Genomic DNA, 27,992 nt, shown 5'->3' with positions numbered 1-27,992 from the left:
ATAATTGAACATTTTATATAACATAATTTGCTATGAAATGTATAGTTCGGCCTTAGAATTCATTTAACAACTGGAAATGAAATGAAATGTGTTGTGGATGGGGCGTTCCATCGGGTAGACCGGTCGCCTGGTGAAAGTCTTTTGAGTTGACGCCATTTCGGCAACATGAGCGTCGATGGGGATGCTATGATGATTAAGGCAACACAACACCAAGTCACCGAGCAGGGAAAGTCTCTGACCCAACCGGGAATCGAACCCGGGTCCCTTTGCACAGCATTCAGCCACGCTGACCACTCAGCCACCGAGGCAGACAACTGAAAATTCTTTATTCTCTTTTCTCCGTAAGGTACTGGATGTATTAAACAAAAGGTTTCGAACGGTAGCCATATTTCTTGACATAACTAAGGCGTTTGATTGTGTTGATCACAAAATATTGCTCCAAAAGTTGGACCATTACGGAATACGTGGAGTAGCTCAGAATTTTTCACCACAAATAGCGAAAGGTCATTATTCACAGTATTGAGAATCGCTGTGACGTCGGGTCTGAATGGGTTACAGTCAAATGGGGGGTGCCGCAGGATCAGTGTTGGGGCCACTCCTGTTCCTTACTTATATAAAAAATATGCCATCTAATATTACGGTAGCTCTAAAATATTTCTGTTTGCTAATGACACTAACTTGGTAGTAAAGGATGTTGTGTGCAGCGTTGGCTCTGTTCCAAATAGTGCAGTTCATGACATAAGTACATGGCTTGTAGAATATAAACTAACGCTAAGTCACAGTAAGACTCAGTTTTTTCAGTTTCTAACACACAATTCAACAAAACCCGATTTTTATTTTCACGAAATGGGCCTATGATAGTGAAAAGGAACGGTTCAAATTTCTAGGTATTCAGATCGATAGTATATTGTCGTGGAAGCCCACGTTCAAGATCTTGTTCAGAGGCTTAATGCTGCCATTTTTACTATTTGAACGACGTCTGAAGTAGGTGATCGTTCGACACGCAAATTGTTCTACTTTGCTGATTCGGGCAGTAGGTGGTGCACGTTCGCAAACGTCTAGTCGATTCCTGTTCACTAGTCTGCGTATTTTCACTTTACCCTCTCAAAACATATATGTCTTACCATCGTTTCTTCGTAACAGTATCCGATTAGTCCCAAGAATTAGCAGCTTTTTCTCGGTTAATACTCGGCAGAAATCCAATCTACATTTGGATCTTACTTCCTTAGCTCTTGTGCAGAAAAGTGTGGAGTATAATGCTGCATCCATTTTCAATAAGCTTCGCTCACAGCTGCAGGCAGCGCTGACTTCGGTCGTGCAGCTTGAGGCTGTTGCCAATGGGCACCACTGTGGGGAGCCGGACTTGGGTATCACGGGGATGTCAACCTCGTCCCGTCTGTCCCCAGATCGGTCTGCCGCTGTGGTTGCCCCGGTTGCTGCCCGCAGTGGGGCTGAGCCCTCGCCTGTGGCTGATTGGGAGGTCGTTCCAAGGCGTGGCAGGCAGCGAAAGACGTCCCCGGAGGCTGATCAGAAAGCCTCCCCGGTGCTTCTGACAAACAGGTTTAAGGGAATGTCTCTGGCTGAGCCAGATGCAGCTGGCTGCCCTGTTTCAGTGGATGATTCTCAGCCTTCAAGGTCCGGGCAATCACAGAGGGTGGGCTTATTGGTAGTTGGGAGCTCCAATGTTAGGCGCGTAATGGGGCCCCTAGCGATGTGGCGGCTAAGGAAGGGAAGAAATCCAGTGTGCACTCCGTGTGCATTCCTGGTGGAGTCATTCCTGATGTGGAAAATGTCCTTCCGGATGCCATGAAGAGCACAGGGTGCAGTCAGCTGCAGGTGGTGGCACATGTCGGCACTAATGACGTGTGTCGCTTTGGATCTGAGGAAATTCTCTCTGGATTCCAGCGGCTATCTGATTTGGTGAAGGCTGCCGATCTTGCTTACGAGATGAAGGCAGAGCTCACCATCTGCAGCATCGTTGACAGAACCGACTGCGGACCTTTCGTGCAGAGCCGGGTGGAGGGTCTGAATCAGAGGCTCAGACGGTTTTGCGACCGTGTTGGCTGCAGATTCCTTGACTTGCGCCATAGAGTGGTGGGGTTTCGGGTTCCGCTGAATAGGTCAGGAGTTCACTACAATCAGCTGGCGGCTACACGGGTAGCGGAGGCTGTGTGGCGTGGACTGGGCGTTTTTTTAGGTTAGAAGTTGCGACCGAACCGCTGAATCTTTCCATCAGTAAATGGGGTATGTTCTCCACTGACTCGGTTGTTTTAACCCCCTCCACTGACGGAATGACCCACTTCCCAATTCCGTATGTATAAAACCAATACGGACTTGTAGCTGTCACGCCTTTGCGCTTACTGCTACGTATTTTAACTGTAAATAGCTCAGTCCCAATGGTAAGAGGCAGTAGTGGATTCACGTAGTTAATATTTGAATCCAGCACAGCTGCCACAAGCTCAGCTCACTTTTACTGCACTCCTACCCTCGCCATTGCACCACATTAACTAGGTGCTACGTGGACCTTGCTAAATTCACTTGCGTATACATTTTTGACCGTTACTCGCCAGTATTTACCTAATGAATAGTACACTCCTAACCGGACTATTTCCCTAAGAGCTGTGATGATTGAACGGGTTCGATCCACGCCCTATAGTGCCCTACAGTTCACACGGTAACACTGCCTACCTGACCCACTTAACTTGGTAGTGAGCTTATGTATCCAATCACCACTGCTAGCAGCAGTGGATAATCCTATCAGCACGACGAGAGCAGCAGACTTACCGTCGAATCCTCCTGAAAATACTTATAACTACGGTCGCCAGCTCTGAAGGAGCAAAAGAATAAATCAATTTTTGGGCTCGTTTCAAAGTGAAATGGCTTGAGTTGAATTTAAACTTAATTCTGAATATTACTATTTCTGATCATTCTAGATGATTCTACAAAGCAAATACTCTCTCAATTTCTGTGAGGTGGCTTGGTAATTACTACCAAGACAGGTTATGCAACTTCGGTTAACAAAATTCTATCCTTCAACTTATTTAATGATTTTGGATATTACTCTTTGGACCATTGATACAGAATCAGTTAAGTGACTTTACTTGAAAGGTTGCTCAGAAAAATTTAAGTAACTGTAAATAGGCGACTCATTCTGGTGTGACCATTGCTCTTTTCAACATTCTTATACGCTAAAGTATTCTACATCCAAAAGAATTGTAAATGAAAGAGGCGATGGTGGCCTCAGTCTGATTTCACTATACTATGTTTGAGGTTACTACACTTTACAATGAACAACATGCGTCGTAATTTTACTCATTACTATATTCTGTCCTCTGCACTTGCATAAAAGAAAACTGGTATTCTCCTTTTACATGTATACAAAGTTCGACTTAACAATTGCAAGCAGTCTTGCCTTGGGTAGACGTGTCGGTGCTGGTGGTGAGATGCACGTGGCTAACGCAGCTCTTCACGCCTCATGCCCTTAATGGCGGCTGGAACTACGAGCTGTAGCACTCGTATAAGCTACTGTACGTCAGCCATAAATTCTGGGCGCAGGAACTCTTACAATCAGCCCCAGTGGCATAAAGGCGGCTTCGACAACCATTCGTCGCGTTCTACTCCACAAACGGCGACGATATTCGCCTCTTCGCTGTTGCACAATCACTTTTGCGTGAGCACAGTTACACACGTCCGATCACGTCAACACTCCCCAGGCCATTCCCTTGTTCAGTCCCTGTGTCTCCAGCTACCCCTAGCTACGCTCGTATCACCAAGAGTGGGGGCGTTCCCCTACCACCTTTTTACCGAAATCATTTAGTATTTAAGAATATTTATATTTACTACCCTGGAGTCCATACCAGTCATAATAATTTACTACTAGCGTTTTACAACATTAAATTATACAGTAATAACTTATAATTACCAAGAAAAAGAATACATTTGACTCTGAGAGCTTAGTGCATTGTCTGACAGCGCTAATTCCCGGTTTCGCCAATAGATGGCATCAGGGTGCACTCCCTGGCAGTCTCACACAAGCGCGCCCGTTACAAAGTCCTCGGGAAAGTACGGGGTGGGCTGCAATCTCAAAGGGTGCATGGCAAATAGAGGACGTGCTTGGATCAAGCAACAGTCGGAATTGTAGCAGTAAATTGTTGTAGTTGTGGTGGGAAAGTCCCTGAGCTTCGAGCGCTAATAGAAAGCACAGAAGCTGAGATCGTTATAGGTACAGAAAGATGGCTAAAGCCTGAAATAAGTTCTGTAGAAATTTTTACGAAGTCTCAGACGGTGTTCAGGAAAGATAGATTAGGCAGAATTGGTGGTGAAGTGTTTGTGTCTGTCAGTAGTGGTTTATCTTGTAGTGAAGTCGAAGTAGATACTCCGTGCGAATTGGTATGGGTGGAGGTTATACTTAACAGCCGAACTAAGTTAAAAATTGGCTCCTTCTACAGACCCCCAGACCCCGATGATATAGTTGCTGAACAGTTCAGAGAAAATATGAGTCCCGTAACAAATAAATACCCCACTCATACTGTTATAGTTGATGGGGACTTCAACCTTCTCTCGATATGTTGGCAAATAACCTTGTTCAAAACCGGTGGTAGGCAGAAAACATCTTCCGAGATTGTCCTAAATGCATTCTCAGAATATTATTTCGAGCAGTTAGTCCACGAACCCACGCGAATTGTAAATGGTTGCGAAAACACACTTGACCTCTTAGCCACAAACTATCCAGAGCTAATAGAGAGCAACATGACTGATACAGGGATTAGTGATCACAAGGTCGTTGTAGCTAGGCTCAATACCCTATCTTCCAAATCCACCAGAAACAAACGCAAAATAATTTTATTTAACAAAGCGTATAAAGTGTCACTAGAAGCCATCCTAAGAGACAAGCTCCATTCCTTCTGAGCTGACTATGCCAATGTAGGCGAGATGTGGCTTAAATTCAAAGATATAGTAGCAACAGCAATTGAGAGATTCATACCTCATAAATTGGTAAGAGATGGAAGTGATCCCCCACGGTACACAGAACAGGTCCGTACGCTGTTGCAGAGGCAAAGGAAAAAGCATGCGAAGTTCAGAAGAACGCGAAATCCCGAAGATTGGCTAAAATTTACAGACGCGCGAAATTTGGCACGGACTTCAGTGCGAGATGCCTTTAATAGGTTCCACAACGAAACATTGTCTCGAAATTTGGTAGAAAATCCGAAGAAATTCTGGTCGTATGTAAAGTACACAAGCGGCAAGACGCAGTCAATACCCTCGCTGCGCAATGCCGATGCTACTGTTACCGACGACTGAGCCGCTAAAGCGGAGTTGTTGAACGCAGTTTTCCGAAATTCCTTCACCAGGCAAGACGAATGGAATATTCCAGAATTTGAAACACGAACAGCTGCTAGCATGAGTTTCTTAGAAGTAGATACCTTAGGGGTTGCGAAGCAACTCAAATCGCTTGACACGGGCAAGTCTTCACGTCCAGATTGTATACCGATTAGGTTCCTTTCAGATTACGCTGATACAATAGCTCCCTACTTAGCAATCATAGCCTGCATCTCGTGGTCATGCGGTAGCGCTCTCGCTTCCCACGCCCGGGTTCCCAGGTCTGATTCCCGGCGGGGTCAGGGATTTTCTCTGCCTCGTGATGGCTGGGTGTTGTGTGCTGTCCTTAGGTTAGTTAGGTTTAAGTAGTTCTAAGTTCTAGGGGACTGATGACCATAGATGTTAAGTCCCATAGTGCTCAGAGCCATTTGAACCATTTAGCAATCATATACAACCGCTCGCTCACCGATGGAGCTGTACCTACAGATTGGAAAACTGCGCAACTCGCACCAGTGTTTAAGAAGGGTCGTAGGAGTAATCCATCGAACTACAGATCTATATCATTGACGTCGGTTTGCAGTAGGGTTTTGGAGCATATACTGTATTCAAACATTATGAATCACCTCGAAGGGAACGATCTATTGATACGTAACCAGCATGGTTTCAGAAAACATCGTTCTTGTGCAACGCTGCTAGCTCTTTATTCGCACGAAGTAATGGCCGCTATCGACAGGGGATCTCAAGTTGATTCCGTATTTCTAGATTTCCGGAGAGCTTTTGACACCGTTCCTCACAAGCGACTTCTAATCAAGCTGCGGGCCTATGGGGTATCGTCTCAGTTGTGCGACTGGATTCGTGATTTCCTGTCAGGAAGGTCACAGTTCGTAGTAATAGACGCAAATCATGGAGTAAAACTGAAGTGATATCAGGTGTTCCCCATGGAAGCGTTCTGGGTCCTCTGCTGTTCCTGATCTATACAAATGACCTGGGTGACAATCTGAGCAATTCTCTTAGGTTTTTCGCAGATGATGCTGTAATTTACTGTCTAGTAAGGTCATCCGAAGACCAGTATCAGTTGCAAAGCGATTTAGAAAAGATTGTTGTATGGTGTGGCAGGTGGCAGTTGATGCTAAATAACGAAAAGTGTGAGGTGATCCATATGAGTTCCAAAAGAAATCCGCTGGAATTCGATTACTCGATAAATAGTGCAATTTTCAAGGCTGTCAATTCAACTAAGTACCTGGGTGTTAAAATTACGAACAACTTCAGTTGGAAAGACCACATAGATAATATTGTGGGGAAGGTGAGCCAAAGGTTGCTTTTGATTGGCAGGACGCTTAGAAGATGCAACAAGTCCACTAAAGAGACAGCTTACACTCCACTCGTTCGTCCTCTGTTAGAATATTGCTGCGAGGTGTGGTATCCTTACCAGGTGGGATTGACGGAGGACATCGAAAGGGTGCAAAAAAGGGCAGCTCGTTTTGTATTATCACGTAATAGTGGAGAGAGTGTGGCAGATATGATACGCGAGTTGGGATGGAAGTCATTAAAGCAAAGACGTTTTTCATCACGGCGAGATCTATTTACTAAATTTCAGTCACCAACTTTCTCTTCCGAATGCGAAAATATTTTGTTGAGCCCAACCTACATAGGTAGGAATGATCATCAAAATAAAATAAGAGAAATCAGAACTCGAACAGAAAGGTTTAGGTGTTCGTTTTTCCCGCGGGATGTTTGGGAGTGGAATGGTAGAGAGATAGTATGATTGTGGTTCGATGAACCCTCTGCCAAGCACTTAAATGTGAATTGCAGAGTAATCATGTAGATGGAGATGTACCACAAGAATTAAAAAGTCTTAGCAGTAATCCACGCGCTTTCAAATAGAAACTGAACAGCTCACTCCTTCCACTCTGTTGAGGGGTTGTTTGAAAAGTTAAGCTGATTCGTATGTAATATTGTTGACTGCGTTTATTTAAACTGAGAGCTTGACTTTTTGGGTCCACAAACATTTTATATTATCTGTTATTACTTTTATGTTGTATTTCATTCACTGACAGAGCAGTACTGGTTCAGTGTTTCCTGGTCGCTGGACTGTAAAGGAGGTCTTATTCCACGGCCTGCGAGTTCTGCTGATCTAAATCCCCTAGACTATTTCCTATAGGGATATCTAAAGTAACACCAGGGATATTAGTCAGGATTGGTCAGAATCTTCCTCGCTGATGTCATGTTTGCGTTGACGTCGATGGCCTTCAACGCCAGCACATTTTGTAAGATATAGAAATGGTACGTCCATTGCTTCAATGAAGCTATTGGCAGTTAACTAACGAAAAAATGTACAAACCAATGTAATTTTATTCCTATTATCCCATTAAGCTAGTTTCTCCGACCCCAGGTTCCCTACCTCAAATTGCTCATTGGAGCGTCCTCTATGTCCTGTTAAATTTGTACACGCTCTTATGGAAACACCTTGTGTAATCAGTCTGAAATCTTCCAATGTCTCCAGACCTCTTCCACGTATACAGTCTTCTCTCATTATCTTTAACCGAGTGTTAGGGTTAATTAAATTATGCTCTGTGCAGAATTCTACCAGGCGCCTTCCACTGTCGTTCTTTTCTCCTTATACGTACTGAATTACTATTTTTCCTTCTCTTTCTTTTCCTAGTATCCAATTCCAGTTACCCATGGATAGTACATTTTTGGCTCCGTTACCTACCTGAATAATTTCTTTTATCCTATCATACATTTCTTAAAAAAATGTTCAAATGTGTGTGAATTCCTAAGGGGTCAAACTGCTGAGGTCATCGGTCCCTAGACTTACACACTGCTTAAACTAATTTATACTAAGAACAATACACACCCATGCCTGAGGGAGGATTCGACCCTCGGTGGGAGTGGCCGTACATTTCATCAATCTCTTCATCACCTGGGGAGCTAGTTGGCACATAAATTTGTGCTACTATGGTGGGTGTTGTATTCCCACCTGTCTTGGCTGCAATAATGCGTTCACTACGCTGCTAGTAGGAGCTTAACCCGCACTCCTATTCTCTTCTTCGTTATTAAACCTAAACCTGCGTTACCCCTATTTGATTTTATATTTATAACCCTGTATTCACCTGACTAGAAGTCCTGTTCTTCCAGTCGCCGAACTTCGCTAATTCCCGCCAAATCTAGCTTTAACCTTGTCCATATCCCTTTTTAAACCTTCTAACCTACCTGCCCGATTGAAGGATCGGACATTCCACCGTCCGATACCAGTTTTGTTTACCCTGATAACGATATGCTCCTGAATACTCTACGCCCAGAGATTCGATTGAGGGACAATTTTGCCTCCGGAATATTTTAACCTAGTGCATCATAATTTAACAACACAGTAGAGACCTATGACCTCAGGAAAAATTACGGCTATAGTTTCCCCTTTGCATTCAACCGTGGGCAATACCAGCAGAGCAGGGAGTAGTTGCGCCTACGGTACGGCTATCTGTATCATTGAGGCACTAAGGCCTTTCTGCCGGCCGGTGTAGCCTAGCGGTTCTAGGTGCTTCAGTCTGGAACCGCGCGACCTCTACGGTCGCAGGTTCGAATCCTGCCTCGGGCATGGATGTGTGTGATGTCCTTAGGTTAATTAGGTTTAAGTAGTTCTAAGTTCTAGGGTATTGATGATCGCAGATGTTAAGTCCCATAATGCTCAGAGCCATTTTGAACCACTAAGGCCTCCTCACCAACGGCAAGGTCGATGGGAGGGGGGCGGGGGATAGGACGTCACAATTACATGCAACAGAAATGAAAAGCCAATGACAGAAGGGAGTAGTAGCATAGACAAGGCATTAGCCTTTAGAATCCATACGTGATCAAGGGCAACTGAGGTGGAGACAGTTGCTGTGTTACTGGGAGAGACAGCACGAGTCATTTGTCTCGGATGTCGCAGGGCTCTCGCTGGGCATGGCTGTCGTCCAGTGGTTAGGCAAGACAAGCGATATCTACGCGGTTTTCATCGCGAACGGCACGTGTGTCGCCGACGCATGGGGCACCCTATCTGCAGATTCGTGTAGGCGCTGTGCTAGTCGTGCGCTTTAGTAGGTAGGACTGATAGAGGAGATAGAGAAGATCCAACGGAGAACGGCGCGTTTCGTCACGGGATCGTTTAGCTGGTGAGAGAGCGTTACGGAGATGCTAAATAAAATCAACTGGCAGACATTACAAGAGGGATGTAGTGCATCACGGAGAGAAATTTCGGGACGGCACTTTTCAGGGGTCAGACAACATATTGCTTCCCCCAAATGCATCTTGCGTACTGACCACGAGGAGAAAATTCGAGAAATTAGAACCTATACATACGCTTACCGGCAATCATTCTTTGCACGGACTAATAGCGAGTGGAACATAGTTGGAGGGAACAAAAAGTGGCACCGAAAGTACCCACCCCCACACACCATTAGGTGGCTTGCGGAGAATGATGTAGATCTAGATGTAGACGTTAAGGTTCGCTGTGGACATCGCCATCCTCATAAAACCGCCCCGCGCTTGTGCCAACTGCCTTCGTCAGTGAGGTGCTCAAGATTAGGGCAGCCGACGATTATCGTGGATAGGGACAGCGCGTTGGTGGACGAATCAAAAAATGAGTGCTGGTCAGCAACGAACGGTGCCATCCAGTTTGAAGTAAAGACTGCGCCTCAGACAAATGGAATATGTAGCACTGTACAACTTGTATTTGTAGGTTTTAGATCATGCTTCGAAAACTCAAGATTCCTTGCCTGAAGGGAATTCCTCATCTGCTAAGAACAATCGCACAAAATTGACATTGGCCGTAGTCATGAATGCTCTTGCCAACTGAAAAGAGCATTTTGTATCGTTTTATGAGTTTTACTCTTGGTAACGGAAAATGTTTGAGAATGAATGTGACTACTCCCTTTCATCTGCTGTTTTAATAGATAAAAAAACTGTAATGCGTGAAAAATCACCTGTGATATATTACGTAAGTCCTTTGAAACTATGTAAAAGTCATACGTAGATTTTTGCTCAGTTCATTGTGTTTCATTATGCTTACCACGACCACGAGTTGAAATACAAAAACAAAGCAACAGGATGAATTAAGTGAGCCACGAACAAAATAGGCGAAGGTGTGAATGCTTACTTGTAGTCTAATGTCCTTCATTACATTTCATTGCCCCACTTTGCACTTTGCGTTTTGATATCAGCTGAACACAGAGAGCTGGTGCAACTGCATTTTCCGTGCTGTTAGGGCTGCGAGTGTATTGATCCTGCATGAAATGATCCTCTTGGCACCCAGCGGTGGGCCTGAAAGAGCGTCATTTTAATTACTCCTGACGCAGCTCCCATCGCAGCTTGTTAATTAGCAGCTAAGCTCGAACGCGCCAGTTCACGTTAGTCGCGAGAGTAGTTATGCTGGATGTTGCTAAAGAGTAAATGCACAAGCTACCGTCGGAGTGTTTTGTACTGGTTACGACAGGACACGAAAATCTTTTAGTTCGTAGCTTTTTTTTGCAAATAGTATTCTGCGATGCTGACTCTGTTCGCAATTTTCTGAGCATACAACACCTAAATAGAAGGACTTTATCTCCCGTTAATGAATCTCTAACTCCATTATATTCCAGGATGCAAAGTAATGAAGACACGGAGGTGTAAGCCATGCACGTAGCTCATAGCAGTCTACATTTTGTTTTCCAACAACAATAGTAGTACCTCAACGTGGGCTAAGCTGTCTAGAAACAGTTTCCGCTAAAATTTCTTGGTGGCTACAAAATTTTCACGATGCTTAGGACCAAAATTTTTCGTCACAGAGAACGCTGTAACCAATATGGGTGGTATGTTTGTTTAGACACAATAGTCATATTCTGTGATTGGTTGGTATACTCTGTTCAACACATTCACCTGTTCGATTTCATCTAAATCCGGAGAAAACACTGGTAACACTGATTGCTAATTTATTTCGTGGGGTTCAATGGCTGTGTATAAGATTTTCAATTGGGCGCCACTTCGACGAACTGCGTATTCCTACTTATTTACCGAGGAACCCAAACACTGGGACATGAAGATCAGACTAGAGGCAAATTGAAATTTTCTGTGGTCTGACTGGGATTTGATCCCCCGCGCTCTGTTTTTAGATTACTGCAGCACTTTTTCTTTTCTCTGTTTCTCCGCCGTCTTTCTTCTGTGGGCAGACTGGTTTAGTGAATGTATCGCACGACGTCTCTCATAGAGTACTGATGAAAATTTTGCTCACTTTCTTTTTTTGCTACAGAGAGCGCCAGCTCCCTGTTCGGGTGCAATTACCTACCTCGTCGGCACTTCAGGCCCTCCAGATCCGACTACCGACTGCTTATTCAAACACTAAGCGCTTGTGTGATGTTCGCATATGATGGACATTTGTGACAGCCTTATAGTTTTACCTAAAGAAACTACAAAAAGATGAAATAATATTATTAAGATGTATAATTTCGCAATAATTTTGATGTATTAAAAGTTGACTGAAATTGTGATATTTAATTTAATGAAGTAGGAACTGCATGGTAAAAGAAAATTAAGATACTGCCAATAAATAATAACAATACCAGTAACTAACTCTTGGCTTGTCGTATAGCAGACAGCAATTATGGTACGGCAAAGTTTATTCCTGATGTATGCTACTGTTACAGCCATTCCCAATCTTCCTGAGACCATTACCCCTAGGCTGTCGGCTACTACTATCCCGCCCCTGTACTACACCTCCAGCACCCCCCTCCCCCCCCCCCCCAGGCCTTCTGTCCCCACCATCAAAACAATAACGCGCAAATAATCTGAAATTTAAAATAAAAAATAATTTTTCTTCAACTATTATTTTTAAAATGAGCAAACATTAACTGTATTTAGCTTTCGCAGGTGCACAATTTGACCAAAAACTAATGAGACAATGAGACAAACGATAGTGCTTGTTTCTTGCATCCTTTTCTTATAGAATAGTGAAGCAATTCTCACGACATCGAGAGTGATATCAATAAATTCTTCACATAAAAAAGGCTAACAACCGACACTGAAGTTAGACACTTGTTGTAATACATGCTTCCTCTGCACCATTCCTTACCCTAGCGACACTTAACATTAAATCTGCTCCCCCATTTAAAATCAACTAAGTTAAAGAGTGAGTACTATACTGAACGTTCGTAAATAATTTGATTGCTGGTCTTCTTAGACTTCGTACTTCTAATGTGGCAGAAATTTGAAAACTTCTGGCTGACAATGCCTTGTGTGTGACCACTGCCACTAATAATAATAATAATAATAATATTAATAACAGTGTGTAGGCTCTAAGCAATGTATTAGACACTACATAGTTGCTGTTGTGTTGTACTACCAATTAGTTCTTTTATCTCTTGAACTGAACAATGAAACAATTTATGAGCCATTGTGGGAATTACCTATAAGCGAGAGGTTGCGTTTTCATGAGATATTTCAGCATATGTGATGTAAATATTTCAGTTTCATTGTTGTACACTGAGGTTAAAAAAGACATGAGGTATCTCCCAATATCACGTCGCATCTCCTAAGGCCTGGCGCAGTGCCGAAACGTGACGTGGCGTGGACTCAACAAGTCGTTGGAAGTCTCATACAGAAACATTCAGCCATCTGCCTCTATAGCCGTCCACAATTATATAATTTCGGCCGGTTCAGAATTTTCTGCACGAATTGACTTCTCGATTATATCCATTAAATGTTCGACGGGACTTATGTCGGACTACCTGGTTGGCCCAATCATTTGCGCGAATTTTGGATTGGATTGTTTGGGGAAGGAGGCCAGACTGCGAGGTCATCGGTCTCATCGGATTAGGGAAGGATGGGGAAGGAAGTCGGCCGTGCCCTTTCAAAGGAACCATCGTGGCATTTGCCTGAAGCGATTTAGGGAAATCACGGAAAACCTAATCAGGATGGCCGGACGCGGGTTTGAACCGTCGTCCTCCCGAATGCGAGTCCAGTGTGATATCGACTGCGCCACCTCGCTCGGTTGCCCGAATTTTCCAGAATGTCCTTCACGAACAATTGTGGTCCAGTGACATAGCGCATTGTTATCTACAAAAATTCTTTCGTTTTTTGGAAATACAAAGGTCATGAATGGCTGCACATGGTCTACAAGTAGCCGACGATAATATTTTCCAGTCAAAGATCTGTTCGGTTTGACGAGAGGACCCAGTCCATTCCACAGCACACATGATTATAGAGCCACCGCCAGCTTGCTCAGTGACTTTTGGCAGCTTGGGTCCATGGCTTAGTGGGGTCTGCACCACAATCGAACCCTACCATCAGCGCTTACCATCTGAAAGCGGGGCTGATCTGACCAGGATACGATTTTCCAGTCGCCTAGGATCGAACTGATATGGTCAAGAGCCTAGGAGAAGAGCTGCAGGCGATGTCGTGCTGTTCGCAAAGGCCCTTGCGTTAGTTGTCTGTTGCCATAGGCCATTAAAGCCAAACTGCACTTCAGCGTCCTGACGGATACGTCCCAGATGGCTTTCTGGAGTTACTTCAGCTGTGTTGCTTGTCTGTTAGCACTGACCACTATACGCAAACGCTGCTGCTTTTGTTCGTTAATTAAAGGCTGTCGTCCACAGCGTTGTCGGTGGTGTGAGGTAAATGCTGAAATTTGGTATTGTCGACACTTTCTTGGTACTATGGATCTCGGAATATCGAATTTCCTAACAATTTCCGAAATGGAAGGTCCCATGCGTCTAGCTACAACTACCTTTCCTCGTTAATTCCCGTCTTGTGGCCACAATCATGTCGGAAACCCTTTCACGTGATTCACCTGAGTGGAAATGACAGCTCTGTAAATCCACGGTCCTTTTGTACCTGGCGTATGCTGTACTACCGTCTTCAGTATACGACCGTTTTGCTATTCCATGACTTCCAGCACCTCAGAGTAAATTTCGATTGCTTATTGTACCGTGCTGCGTAGCCTTTTCCTTATCGCACATTATCAGTAGGTTCACCCGGCTAGCTTCGCTGTCGGTGGCTGTGAAAACAGCGATGTATCCACCACGAGAGGGGAGGCCACATCTCGTGAGGGGATATTTAAGGGTGGCCGCGGTGGGCAGTACTTTCAGTCAGTTCCGGGTAAGGACTGAGCGCTGGGGAAGGCCAGTGACTCCGGTGCCAGCGGTACACTTGCGGAGCTTCTACATTTGAAACGGTGGTCTCTGCTGGTCCCATATGCCGGTTATTGCTGTTTCGCCAATGAATATTAGCGGATGGGAAACCTGCTCTGGTTTAGCCGTTGAACTTTTAGTTTTGCTCGGCATTTGAGCTACTGGAAAATCCGGATATCAGCAATAGTGGCGGTTTTGCCACCCGTGCGTCCGTTTCGATCGTTGGTTGAACGATCTGCCTATGGATTATTGGTTCTTGAACCACAGTTACTAACCTCTGTTATTTAGGCTGGCCGTTGATCTCTACATCGATATGGAGAAATTACGGTAAGCACTTATTTCATTTTATTTCTAGATTTTACGGCTGTTATGTCGTTATGTGATCTTGCCGTCTGTGTGCTCGCCGTGCTGGGTACCAAAATTTTGTGGAAAACTCAGTAGAATCAATGAAACAGGTATACTAGATTGGTTATTAAGTGATTTTCTAGAGATTATCTGTAAGTGATCTAGCGGTAACGGTGGAGTCGCTCCGCCATATCGGGTCGTGTGGATGTGACGTGGTAGCTTTACAGTGTGAGGACCAATCTTAATTCGTAACTTTCAATACTGTTCATCTGCGTCTCGTGTGTTACAAGAATCGGCCTCTACTGAAACAAGTGGTTGACCTGCAACGAAAAAGCTTTGTGTTATCCGCAAATTGCGCGAATGGAGCTAAATTAACAAATTACACTCAAGCTCATAAATTAAGGACAATTGCACAATGTGGTGCCACACAACGTGGCACTACACAAAACTGCCGCTAATAGCATAGGCACATAACACACACGACATAGATCTGTAAGTTCATGTTATTGGTGATAAGTTGAGAAAACCGGCACGAAACACATGTGTTACAAAACGCCACTGTTTCCTGCGCATGTACCCCGACATCAATATGGGATATGATCACCAAGTACACGTACACAGGCTCACAACGGGTTGGCATACTCTGGATCAGGTGGTCGAGCGGCTGTTGGGGTATAGCCTCCCATTCTTGCACCAATGCCTGTCGAAGCTCCTGAAGTGTCGTAAGGGTTTGAAGACGTGCAGCGATACGTCGACCGAGAGCATCCCAGACGCGCTCGGTGGGGTTTAGCTCTGGAAAACAGACACGCCACGCCATTCGTCTGATATCTTCTGTTTCAAAGTACTCCTCCTCGATGGAAGCTCAGTGGGGCCGTGCGTTATCATCCATCAGGAGGAAGGTGGGAGACACTGCACCCCTGAACAGGCGGACATACTGGTGCAAAATGACGTCCCGATACACCTGACCTGTTACAGTTCCTCTGTCAAATACATGCAGGTATGTACGTGCACCAATCATAATCCCACCCCACACCATCAAACCACGACCTCCTTACAGGTAGCTTTCACGGGCATAAGTGGTTGGTATTTGGTTCCTGGTCCACGCCAGATGATAACCCGGCGAGATTCACTGTTCAGACTATACTTGGTTTCGTCCGTGAGCTAAACTGAGACCACTTTTCCAATGACCATGTACTGTGTTCTTGACACCAGGCTTTACGGCTCTCCTGTGATCAGGGATCAGTGGAATGCAGGTCTCCGGGTGAATAAACTATGTTTGGTTAGTCGTCTGTAGACTGTGTGTCTGGAGACAACTGCTCCAGTGGCTGCGGTAAGGTCCCGAGCAAGGCTACCTGCAGTCCTCCGTGGCCGTCTGCGGACACTGACAGTGACATATCGGTCTTCTTGTGGTGTTGCACACTATGGACGTCCCGTACTGTAGCGCCTGGACACATTTCCTGCCTGTTGGAGTAGTTGCCTTAATCTTGAGATCACACTTTGTGGCACACGGAGGGCCCGTGATACGACCTGTTGTGTTTGACCAGCTTCCAGTCGCCCTAGTATTCTACCCCCCCCCCCCCTCCCATAATGTTATCAATAAGTGTTCTGTGAGCCATTTTCAACACACACGACGTGATTTAAACCCGCAAACAGCCCACCAAAGCGTTGTTTCACCATGTATCAGCATTATCCTTAGTTTATGAGCATGAGTGTAGTTAGGCGCCAACCTATGTGACCGAGCGGCTCTAGGCGCTACAGTCTGGAACCGCGCGACCGCTACGGTCGCAGATTCGAATCCTGCCTCGGGCATGGATGTGTGTGATGTCCTTAGGTTAGTTAGGTTTAAGTAGTTCTAAGTTCTAGGGGACTGACGACCTCAGAAGTTAAGTCCCATAGTGCTCAGAGCCAATTGACCAATTTGTAGTTAGGCTGGTCAGCTGTTTCGTCTAGTGGTGCTAAGCCGAATTTCTGTTTTCTTCTATTTCCTTTACCATCTGGCGGTCTCATATTACAGATTGAATTTTGTACTATTCCAGTATATCATTAACACTAGAATTTGAGTGTCTAATCTGTAATAAATTGTCTGAGTGAAGTTGTGTACCGTTTCTTATGGCTTTAATTATTTAAAAAGAGCCTTGCTCATTCGGTACTAATTAACATTTCTGATCCCGCATTTCGTTGGACTACCCGCCCTTCATTAAATTTAACTTTACATTAAACATCGGTGCTCAAGGAAATCTTAAAGATGGTCATCTCGTTGGCAACTGGTGTTTAACTTACTTCTCATTCCATTAATTTCTCCAAACAGTTGCATTTCTGAAATTGTTATAGTAATAATTTTTGGTAGTTGGTTTCTAGCTTCGTGCTCATTAGACCATTCTCTTAAATTCTGCCAGTAGTTGCATTTCTTAAGTTGTAGTAGTGAATAATATTTATGTGCTGCTTCATGTTGCCACCAATAAAATTCTGTGTTGGGGTTTTTAGTACGTTCTCCCAAAAATTGTGTTTTATGAAGTCATATTCATAAATTCTGGTGATACGTGCTGTTCTTATCTGATGTGTTTTAGCTTGTATCACGGTTTGTTTTGGTGTGACAAATCTTGCTTGTTTAAATAAAATAATTTGTTGAAATTTTAAAAATCTTATGCTGATCCAGTACTTCATCGCTCTTGCTTCCGCAAGCAAAATATAGTTCAGATACCACTTCAGCTTCTCTTGTTTGATACCGACGTATGTACTCATTTGGATATCTGTGATTGAATCTGGTATGAACGTTCAGTCCTCTATTTTATGTACACTACAAATTATTCAAACTTTTAGTGGAACATAAGAATTAACTATACCTACCCACCGTAGGCCATTTGCCGGTATATCATGGAGCGTACCCCCGGTTCCAGTACCACTTATTCTTTTTCTCATTCTTCAAATACTGAGTGCTTCATTGAGGACAACAGTTACGTCGATAGAATTCCACGGAGGAGGACATCTGTGGTAGTTCAAAGTTTCAGATAGCAAGGATAAGTGGTACCCCTCGTCCTAAAAGACTCTCTGCCTCTCGCGTTTAGCTTGGAATACAAAGTACTGAGCTACCAGACCACGTTCTTCTGTCAGCCTGGACCGAGATTTGGCGTATATCATTTGATTGCCTCAACGTGGCACTCACCAAACAAAATATTCACGGCTCCAAAACAAGAGAGGGCACCACCTTTCCTTTTTTCTGTGGGTACCCACTGTCTCGATATTTTTTTTAAGCTTTCAACGGAAGCCAGCATCTTCACCTCTGAATTTCGTGCAATTACGGAGGCCCTTCGCTTGGCGGCAAATCGGTTCGATGACATCTTTGTTGTCATGGATTCGAGATGTGCACTGCCAAAACCTGGAAAAGCAGCAGTAGAGCTTCAACTCTAACTGCCTTGTTCTCGGTGTAATAAAGCTAATCGTATTCGTGTGAAAGTCAACATAAACGTATCCAGTTATCAAGGGACACTCTAGTATCTCATGTAAAGAGATGGCGGACCACCTAGCGAAACAAAGTGTGAATGATGCCCTACCTTACTACACAAGCATTCCACATACAGATTTAGTTGCTGACGCAAAGGAAAAGATCTGTCAAGAATGTTCACAGTCGTGGGAGATTTCACAGCAGTCCAGAGGAAGAAATCATGCCGCAATATAACCGAGTATTCCGCGAAAAACTTTGTTCTCCACAGTAAGCAATTTAGACGTCATACTACTGCTACAATACGCATCCGACTGGGTCACGGCTGTAACCCTTCACTTCTTTATAAGATCAAAGTTCACCCATTTCCATGCTTCGAAGTCTACTCAATGGAGGCGCGAGGACTTAAACATGTGATTCTAGGGTATTCACGGTATGCCAGACAACGCCGCAAGTTTCATAAAGCCTTGATCGGATCAAGAATTCCCCATCCTGTATCTGTGACGGACCTATTTCGACTGCTGTCCACAACAGATTATGTCAGTATTTCCCGCTTTGTACAAGAAGCAGATATCCAGCTATAAGGCAGACACAATGGATCCAGCATGAGAAGTTGTGATATATCGACTGTGTTCAGTGTGTGAATGTACGAAATATGACAAGAAGTTTACCTGGAATTAACGCAATTTCTAATACCTGTGCTGTATATATGATATTGTATACCAAATCTGTAGTTACTGACTTCTCTTTCTAAATAGGTAACAGCTGTTGGTAAACCTTTCGGGATGTGAGGTAGTGGTCCAAAATACTCTTCTGTTCCTGATGTTTTGTCCAGGACTGCGCTCGATATCCTCAGAGGCACTTCTCCTCTGAGTCTTGCCGACGAAGAGCGACATAGATACTGCAGGAAAGGAGGCGTGGTCAAAGTGACACGTGATGAGCAGAGATAATCCTTGTAAGCGATAAAAATTAAATGCCGATTGTCGTCTTGTCAAAGATAAAACTGTCTATTGATTTTGCAGAGCTACTGTCCATATGTCGCAAAGTTTTATCTTTGACAAGACGACAATCGATAGGTAAGTTTCATCGCTGGCAACGACCATCTCAGCTCATAACGTGTCACTTTGACCACGACCCCTTTCCTACAGTATTTATGTCACTCTCGAACGTCCGACCGGTCAGTCGACAAGACTCAGCGGAGGAGAGCCTCTGAGGATGTCCAGTGCAGTCCTGGACGAAACGTTAGGGACAGCAAAGTTTCTTGGACTACGACTTCACTTCCCGAAAGGTTTACCAGGAGGTATGTCATCCGGTCGTGGAAACCTTCATTCTATATATGGGTAATGCCAAAGGCCAAATAATTACAAAAAAAAATCTAAAATGTGTCCTAATTCGCATTTTCACGGCCAGTGTTTGTCATTTCAATAGAATGAAGGTACAGTTGACAGGTGACTCTTGTGTGGACATATGACTAACATCACTACTGTATTAGCATCAAAAAACGGTACAAATGGCTCTGAGAACTATGGGACTTAACATCTGATGTCATCAGTCCCCTAGGACTTAGAACTACTTAAACCTAACTAACCTAAGGACATCACACACATCCATGCCCGAGGCAGGATTCGAACCTGCGACCGTAGCGGTCGCGCGGTTCCAGACTGAAGCGCCTTTAACCGCGTGGCCACACTGGCCGGCTATTAGCATCAAGCACATAGCATTAACATTTTAGTGTTCATCACGGACCTGGTTTTCGGTACAGAACAATGGGAGTGTACTGAAATGCGCAGGTGGCTGATACCCATTTTCGGTACGGATTATTAGATGGTAATGGCCGCGGCCCCCAACGTTTCAATCGGAAGAGACTTCCAGAGCGATGGTGCCCTGACACGACGTTTGAAGCAATTGATCGTCGCCATAAGGAGCATGGGAATTTAAGCCTACTACTCGTGACTGTCGGAGGGATAGAAGGACGAGGACGTCTCAACTGGGGGTGGAGCTTATTCGTGCAGTTGACGACAACTTTAGTGTCAACGTTAACAAGCTTAGCTGCAACGAAGTAATGTTGACCACAAGAGTCGTGAGTTTTATATGAGATCCTGTTGTATCCATACAATGTGTAGGGCCTGAGCGAGCTCTAGCATGGAAATAAAGCGTTTCCAGAACGATGTCTATATAACACATTTCCTTCCTCTACGTGTGAGTAATGTTTCTGAGCGTTTAGCTATAACTTTGTTACACTCTGTATATTAGGAGTTTCAGAACGACCTTTCAAAAATTTGTAGACTGATTCCTTACACTAAAACAAGAAGACATGTCCAGTAAACATGGGTTCTAACATGCATACCTTAACCGATATCGTCACTAGTTTAATAGAAGAGATGTGTTTCACTGCAGCGAATAAGACCAAGTGTTCATATCTCTTAAGCTATGCATTTTAGAGCACTCTTTACTGGACATTGTTTTCTCGTTTCTGTTCATACTACCTGATCCCAAAATATGGGAAGCAAAGAGCTTGCTGGAAAAGAGATGTTTCACAGTATCCAGGATGGGCAAGTGATCATAGCTCCTAATGTAAGCATTTTAGAGCTAGTGCTTACTGGACGTTTTCTTGGTTTGGTGTAAGGAATGAGTCTCCAGATTCCTAAAACGTCGTTCTGGGACACCCTGTATATGGAATTAAGTAAAGTTTTGCCGCGTCTTCTTGAAACAAACACTTTCAGCATTTAGAACAGTAAACTCATCCGCCATGTTCAACGCACCTCTGCTATTAGTGTTTAATCATTAATTCCGGAACCCAATCGCGTGAATAACTTGCTCGTTCTTATTTCTGTCTTCTGTATCTTCTCTATTAATTCTGTTAATTTTTACTGGAATAATAGGGCTTGTAGGCGATGGCTTATCTGAAATGATCTATCATATCTAATAAGAGAACATTCGTCCGGGATGTATTGTGTCATTTTCATTACAATGATTCTGCTGTTGAAGACGAATTAGTATGTCAAACTACCGCAGTGGAGGTAGTGAATTACAGTCCGCCCCTGGTATCTGAGCGGTCAGCGCGACGGAATTTGGTACCCAAAGGTCCGGGTTCGATTCCCGGTTGGGTCGGAGATTTTGTCCGCTCAGGGACTGGGTGTTGTGTAGTTTTAATCATCATCATTTCATCCCCATCGACACGCAAGTCGCCGAAGTGGCGTCAACTCGAAAGACTTGCAACAGGCGAACGGTCTACCCGACGGGAGGCTCTAGCCATAAGGCTTTATTTTAGTGAATTAAAATATGTCTCAATATTTTAATTAACGCTGAACTTACTAACGTAGATACATTTAAACATAAATGAATCCCTGAATATTCTTCATAGGAAATACTGATCTTCGAAATAGACATTATGCCAACGACGCAAGTGAATCAGATGCACTAGAATATTATTTTGACAACATTGTATTTTAATGCAGAAGCAGTGATATTAGTTTTTATATGTTAGTTGTATTATCGTTTTCTTGCAGCCAAGGTTTAATCAAATAATTATGATTCATGATTCCACACTAAACGAATTGGTACTTTTGGGGGGGATGCTATTCAAAGGTCTCTATCATCGTATTAATGTATACTCTTATAAGCAATACTTCGGTATTACACCAGTACTTCATGAAAAATTAATATATAAAAAGCCCATAATTCCAACACTCTAATCAGTTCAAAATATCAGAAAAATGATATTCGCAACCGACAGCGTACAGATTCGAAAGCACATTTCGTTTCGCTACGCTCGGAGTCACTGATGGCTTTCCCAAAATTCATCACCGTACACCGTAACGAAGCATCACTCAACAGACTTACACGTTAGTTGAGTAAAGTGGTTTTAACTTTGTGCCATGGTTTTTTTTTTCTTCTGGCGTCCTTGCAGAGCAGGAATGAGTTATGTAGCGATATTCATTCTTACCCTCAATACACTGACTCGCAGTTGTTAAAATTGCTATGGTTCATTCATGGTTGCCACATACTTCTTCACAATTTTCTACTACAACCGTTTACAAACAGTATTCATGGGCTGTGACATAATCCAGTTGTCATCTCTTCGCAAAGACAGTTGACAGTTGTTATTGTCTTAATTACCTTCCTTTTTAAGTTGAAGAGCTTCTTGTAACACGAGAGTTTGTTGGCTGTTGCCACGTTTTACGCAGACATGTCAACAGATAACCTTAGTTTACTGCTCAAACAACTGTGCAGTTTGAGAGCGGACCGCAAATTGTAACAGTGTCGTAAATCACTCAGTAAGCACCCTTCTTGAGTGGCACGCCGCCGCCTCCAGCCACAAAGTTTCCCTACCCCCACGATAAGAGTCCTATGGTGAGTATTTCACAGCCGACAGCCTTTATCAGTCCTCGAGAAGAAAGGCCTGTAAAGGAGCGGCCAAGGCGATTGGCGACCAAATGGTGGCCCCTCCCACTCGCTTTCCAGTCCATTGTTCTCTTTCTAACGAGAGCTTCAATCACGTCGTAACCATTGACGTAGCACATCCCGATGCGAAAAAGAATATCTGTTGTACTCGTTGGTTGTCAGGTGAAAGCCTTCCGTGGCCAAGTGGTGAGCCAGTCACCGTCACCGAATCTGTGTGGAGATAGCAGCTAAGATATATTTTCACATACACTCGTCCAAGTCTTAGAAAGGAGCAGTCATGCTGCTGTTTACTTAGTTCACTGTAAAAATCTCTATACATAAAATCCAACGTTCCGACTGACTGACTGACTCACTGACTCAACGTCGCCCAGCCGAAACCCATGAGGGTAAAAACTGTAAATTGGGGAGGGTGTGGATCTTATGCTGTAGGTATCGTTTAAGAAAGACTCTTCGAAATTACACTCCTAAGGGGATGAAATAGGAGATAAACACTTTCAAAACATTCGCTATTAAGGCAACTTTGAAGCTACTGGTATTTCATTTCTCCGTCAGAAATAAAAAAAAAGGTACGTGTTTCAGCATTTATGGATACCCAACCACTAATGGGATAAAATAGGGGATGAGAATATTTAAGAAACTATTATATTAAAAAAATTTTGAAGCTAAGGTAAGAAAATTGGTTAGATGTAAGGAAATACCACCAGAAGAATGTTAAAGGTACGATTAGATAAAAAAAAGGACTCCACCTACCATTATCGCTTTTTGGTCAGAAGTACATTCAGCGAAGGCTCTGCTTCTATGCCCTCACTCAGCGTTGACAGTTTGTAAATGTGTTACAATTACGAACAACCTAAAAATTCGATTAAATAAAAAGGAAAACAAAAAATCTGTGCAGACCATACATTCTACGTTAGCGTAGCAGCGAGCGCTAGACTAGTATTTGTATGCAGAGTGTATCTAGAAAGCGAACGACCTTGTCGCTGTGGTAACACCGGTTTCCGTTAGATCACCGAAGTTAAGCGCCGTCGGGCTGGGCTAGCACTTGGATGGGTGACCTTCCGGTCTGCCGAGCGCTGTTGGCAAGCGGGGTGCACTCAGCCAATGTGAGGCCAATTGAGGAGCTACTTGATTGAGAAGTATCGGCTCCGGTCTCGTTAACTGACATACGGCCGGGAGAGCGGTGTGCTGACCACAGGACCCTCAATATCAGCATCCAGTGATGCCTGCGGGCTGAGGACTACAAGGCGGCCGGTTGGTATCTTTTGGCCTTCCTGGCCTGTTCGGGAGGAGAGTGTATGTTTAATACCCTGGTCGGATATAAGGGATGGGCTGCAGAATCTATTAAGATCAGGTTAAATAAATATTAAAAAATAGTGCTCAGTCATTATAGTAAGGTCACAGTATATCGGGTCCGCCGCTCGTGGTCTCGCGGTAGCGTTCTCGCTTCCCGAGCACGGGGTCCCGGGTTCGATTCCCGGCGGGGTCAGGGATTTTCACTGCCTCGAGATGACTGGGTGTTTGTGTTGTCCTCATCGTTTCATCATCATCCAGGAAAGTGGCGAAATTGGACTGAGTAAAGATTGGGTAATTCTACGGGCGCTGATAACCACGCAGTTGAGCGCCCCACAAACCAAACATCATCATCCTCACAGTATATCGGAACTTCGTAAATGCCAGCGTATGCAACATTTACAGATCGGTACACGTACGAAGATGGCTACAAGCAGTTACCTTTCGAAACTCAAGGCTTAAGACCACCACCACTTCAGAGAGAGGAAATGGAAAAGTTATACGCGTAAAAACGATTGTTACAAGCATAGGGAGAACAGTGTGACTGTTCTAGCACGAGTATCGTATACACGTCTAGACACATACATCATGCCGGCCGAGGTGGTCTCGCGGTTCTAGGCGCTCAGTCCGGAGCCGCGCGACTGCTACGGTCGCAGGTTCGAATCCTGCCTCGGGCATGGATGTGTGTGATGTCCTTAGGTTAGTTAGGTTTAAGTAGTTCTAAGTTCTCGGGGACTGATGAGCACAGATGTTAAGTCCCATAGTGCTCAGAGCCATTTGAACACATACATCAGCATAGTGGTTTATTTAGGACCAAGCGTTGCACAGACAGGAATGAGACGGCAACACAGGTTGGGAACTGAGATATACATGTGCGGTTGTCGATGGCCGTGGGCGATGGCAGTTGGTGCTAGTTTTGAGGCTGATTCGGGCGAGTAAACTGACATACGGCCGGGAGAGCGTGTGCTGACCACATGCCCCTCCATATCCGAATCCAGTGACGCCTGTGGGCTGACAATAACACGGTGGCCAGTCGGTACCGTTGGGCCTTCCAGGGCCTTTTCGGCACTCTGTTACTATGCTGCTCAGTTTGCAAGTCCTGTTTGGGAGTGGTCATGCAACACAAATAAACTGGACACTGTCCTGAACCAGACGCGTAGACATATTACTGGATGTCTTAAGCCAACAAGAGTCGAACACCTATATTCCTTATCAGGAATTGGTCCGCCAAATAACCGACGTTCAATACAGAGTAGAACTGAACGAACAAAACAGGTTCAAGATCAACGTCATCTGCTACATGGGTACCAGATGGTACCAAAACGCCTTAAGTCAAGAAGTAGTTTACTGCATTCAATCGAACCACTTACAGGTCCCTTAAAAACTTCTAGAAAAAGTCTGTGGCAAGAGCAACAAGCATCTGCCTACGATTCTGAGGAAGTGCTGCCACCATGTGTGGAACTTGAGTGGGACAGATGGAAAACCCTGATCAGGCTGCGTTCAGGAATGGGTAGATGTAACAAACATCTGCACAAGTGAGAAATTAGTGAAAGTGCTTAGTGTCCGTGTGGGAACATCCAGACCATGAACTACCTGCTTCAATGTCCGCTACTGAACTATCCAAGAGCGTGCACGGGCCAAGACCTGATGGCGTGCAGCGAAACAGCGAGGGTATATGAGGACTTCTGGAAGAATGAGATATCAAGCAAAGACTGCATAATATTTTATTGTACTGTATATAATGTTCCATGTACACTCCTGGAAATGGAAAAAAGAACACATTGACACCGGTGTGTCAGACCCACCATACTTGCTCCGGACACTGCGAGAGGGCTGTACAAGCAATGATCACACGCACGGCACAGCGGACACACCAGGAACCGCGGTGTTGGCCGTCGAATGGCGCTAGCTGCGCAGCATTTGTGCACCGCCGCCGTCAGTGTCAGCCAGTTTGCCGTGGCATACGGAGCTCCATCGCAGTCTTTAACACTGGTAGCATGCCGCGACAGCGTGGACGTGAACCGTATGTGCAGTTGACGGACTTTGAGCGAGGGCGTATAGTGGGCATGCGGGAGGCCGGGTGGACGTACCGCCGAATTGCTCAACACGTGGGGCGTGAGGTCTCCACAGTACATCGATGTTGTCGCCAGTGGTCGGCGGAAGGTGCACGTGCCCGTCGACCTGGGACCGGACCGCAGCGACGCACGGATGCACGCCAAGACCGTAGGATCCTACGCAGTGCCGTAGGGGACCGCACCGCCACTTCCCAGCAAATTAGGGACACTGTTGCTCCTGGGGTATCGGCGAGGACCATTCGCAATCGTCTCCATGAAGCTGGGCTACGGTCCCGCACACCGTTAGGCCGTCTTCCGCTCACGCCCCAACATCGTGCAGCCCGCCTCCAGTGGTGTCGCGACAGGCGTGAATGGAGGGACGAATGGAGACGTGTCGTCTTCAGCGATGAGAGTCGCTTCTGTCTTGGTGCCAATGATGGTCGTATGCGTGTTTGGCGCCGTGCAGGTGAGCGCCACAATCAGGACTGCATACGACCGAGGCACACAGGGCCAACACCCGGCGTCATGGTGTGGGGAGCGATCTCCTACTCTGGCCGTACACCACTGGTGATCGTCGAGGGGACACTGAATAGTGCACGGTACATCCAAACCGTCATCGAACCCATCGTTCTACCATTCCTAGACCGGCAAGGGAACTTGCTGTTCCAACAGGACAATGCACGTCCGCATGTATCCCGTGCCACCCAACGTGCTCTAGAAGGTGTAAGTCAACTACCCTGGCCAGCAAGATCTCCGGATCTGTCCCCCATTGAGCATGTTTGGGACTGGATGAAGCGTCGTCTCACGCGGTCTGCACGTCCAGCACGAACGCTGGTCCAACTGAGGCGCCAGGTGGAAATGGCATGGCAAGCCGTTCCACAGGACTACATCCAGCATCTCTACGATCGTCTCCATGGGAGAATAGCAGCCTGCATTGCGGCGAAAGGTGGATATACACTGTACTAGTGCCGACATTGTGCATGCTCTGTTGCCTGTGTCTATGTGCCTGTGGTTCTGTCAGTGTGATCATGTGATGTATCTGACCCCAGGAATGTGTCAATAAAGTTTCCCCTTTATAGAGGAGAAATTATTCTACAATGTGTGAATTTATTATAAATTGTTTGTAGGACGCATACGAAATATATATATGAAACACACATATTTTTATGCTCAGAGAATTAAACAATCCATCTTTCCGGTTTACAAGCTTTTAAGAAGCCTTGAAGCGAAAAATAAAACAATATTTTTGTGGAACCTGTAGTGATACATCGTGGCACATAGGGAAACGGCGAAAATGAAGGAAGTGGAAAGGCGGATTAACACCGTTCCAAAATTTCATCTTCACTGCCAGGTAAACGTCACAAAAGTGCTTTCGGACTGATCCCTTGGCCCTCATACTTGCAGCATTTACTGGCCACTTTTGCGGCAAAGGTCAACGTCGTTTTTACGCTAGTTTGCTTCTTCGTCAGTAAATTAGTACAGTACATGGTGATAATAAGAAGAAAACACACGCAAATACAAAAATAGTCTTTTCTAGTGAGTTTGCGTTGCTCTAGGGACGTTGAACGAGTGCATCTCATAATTATTGTCGACTACCTTTTCTCCTGCTACGGTCGCAGGTTCGAATCCTGCCTCGGGCATGGATGTGTGTGATGTCCTTAGGTTAGTTAGGTTTAAGTAGTTCTAAGTTCTAGGGGACTAATGACCTCAGAAGTTAAGTCCCATTGTATTCAGAGCCATTTGAGTCTTTTTTTCCCACTGGGCTGTGACAGATGACTCGACTCGGTGACTCACTGGATGACTGACTGTAAATGACTGGATGGGACCTCCGGTCCGTTGCGGCGATTTAAATACTGGCGGCCAAGAGGGCGTTGACGGTACGTTTCTTGTGAGTCTGTCCTTGGCCTCTATCGATCGTCTTGCAACCTCTTTACGCCAGCACAGAAACTATGGAAACATTAGAGGAAACAGGAAGTACGTCAGACAATTCTGTGAATTGTGGGCCAA

The sequence above is a fragment of the Schistocerca cancellata genome, chromosome 9 (genome assembly GCF_023864275.1).
Source record: "Schistocerca cancellata isolate TAMUIC-IGC-003103 chromosome 9, iqSchCanc2.1, whole genome shotgun sequence".
NCBI lineage: Eukaryota > Metazoa > Arthropoda > Insecta > Orthoptera > Acrididae > Schistocerca > Schistocerca cancellata.
This window is presented reverse-complemented; position numbering follows the sequence as displayed.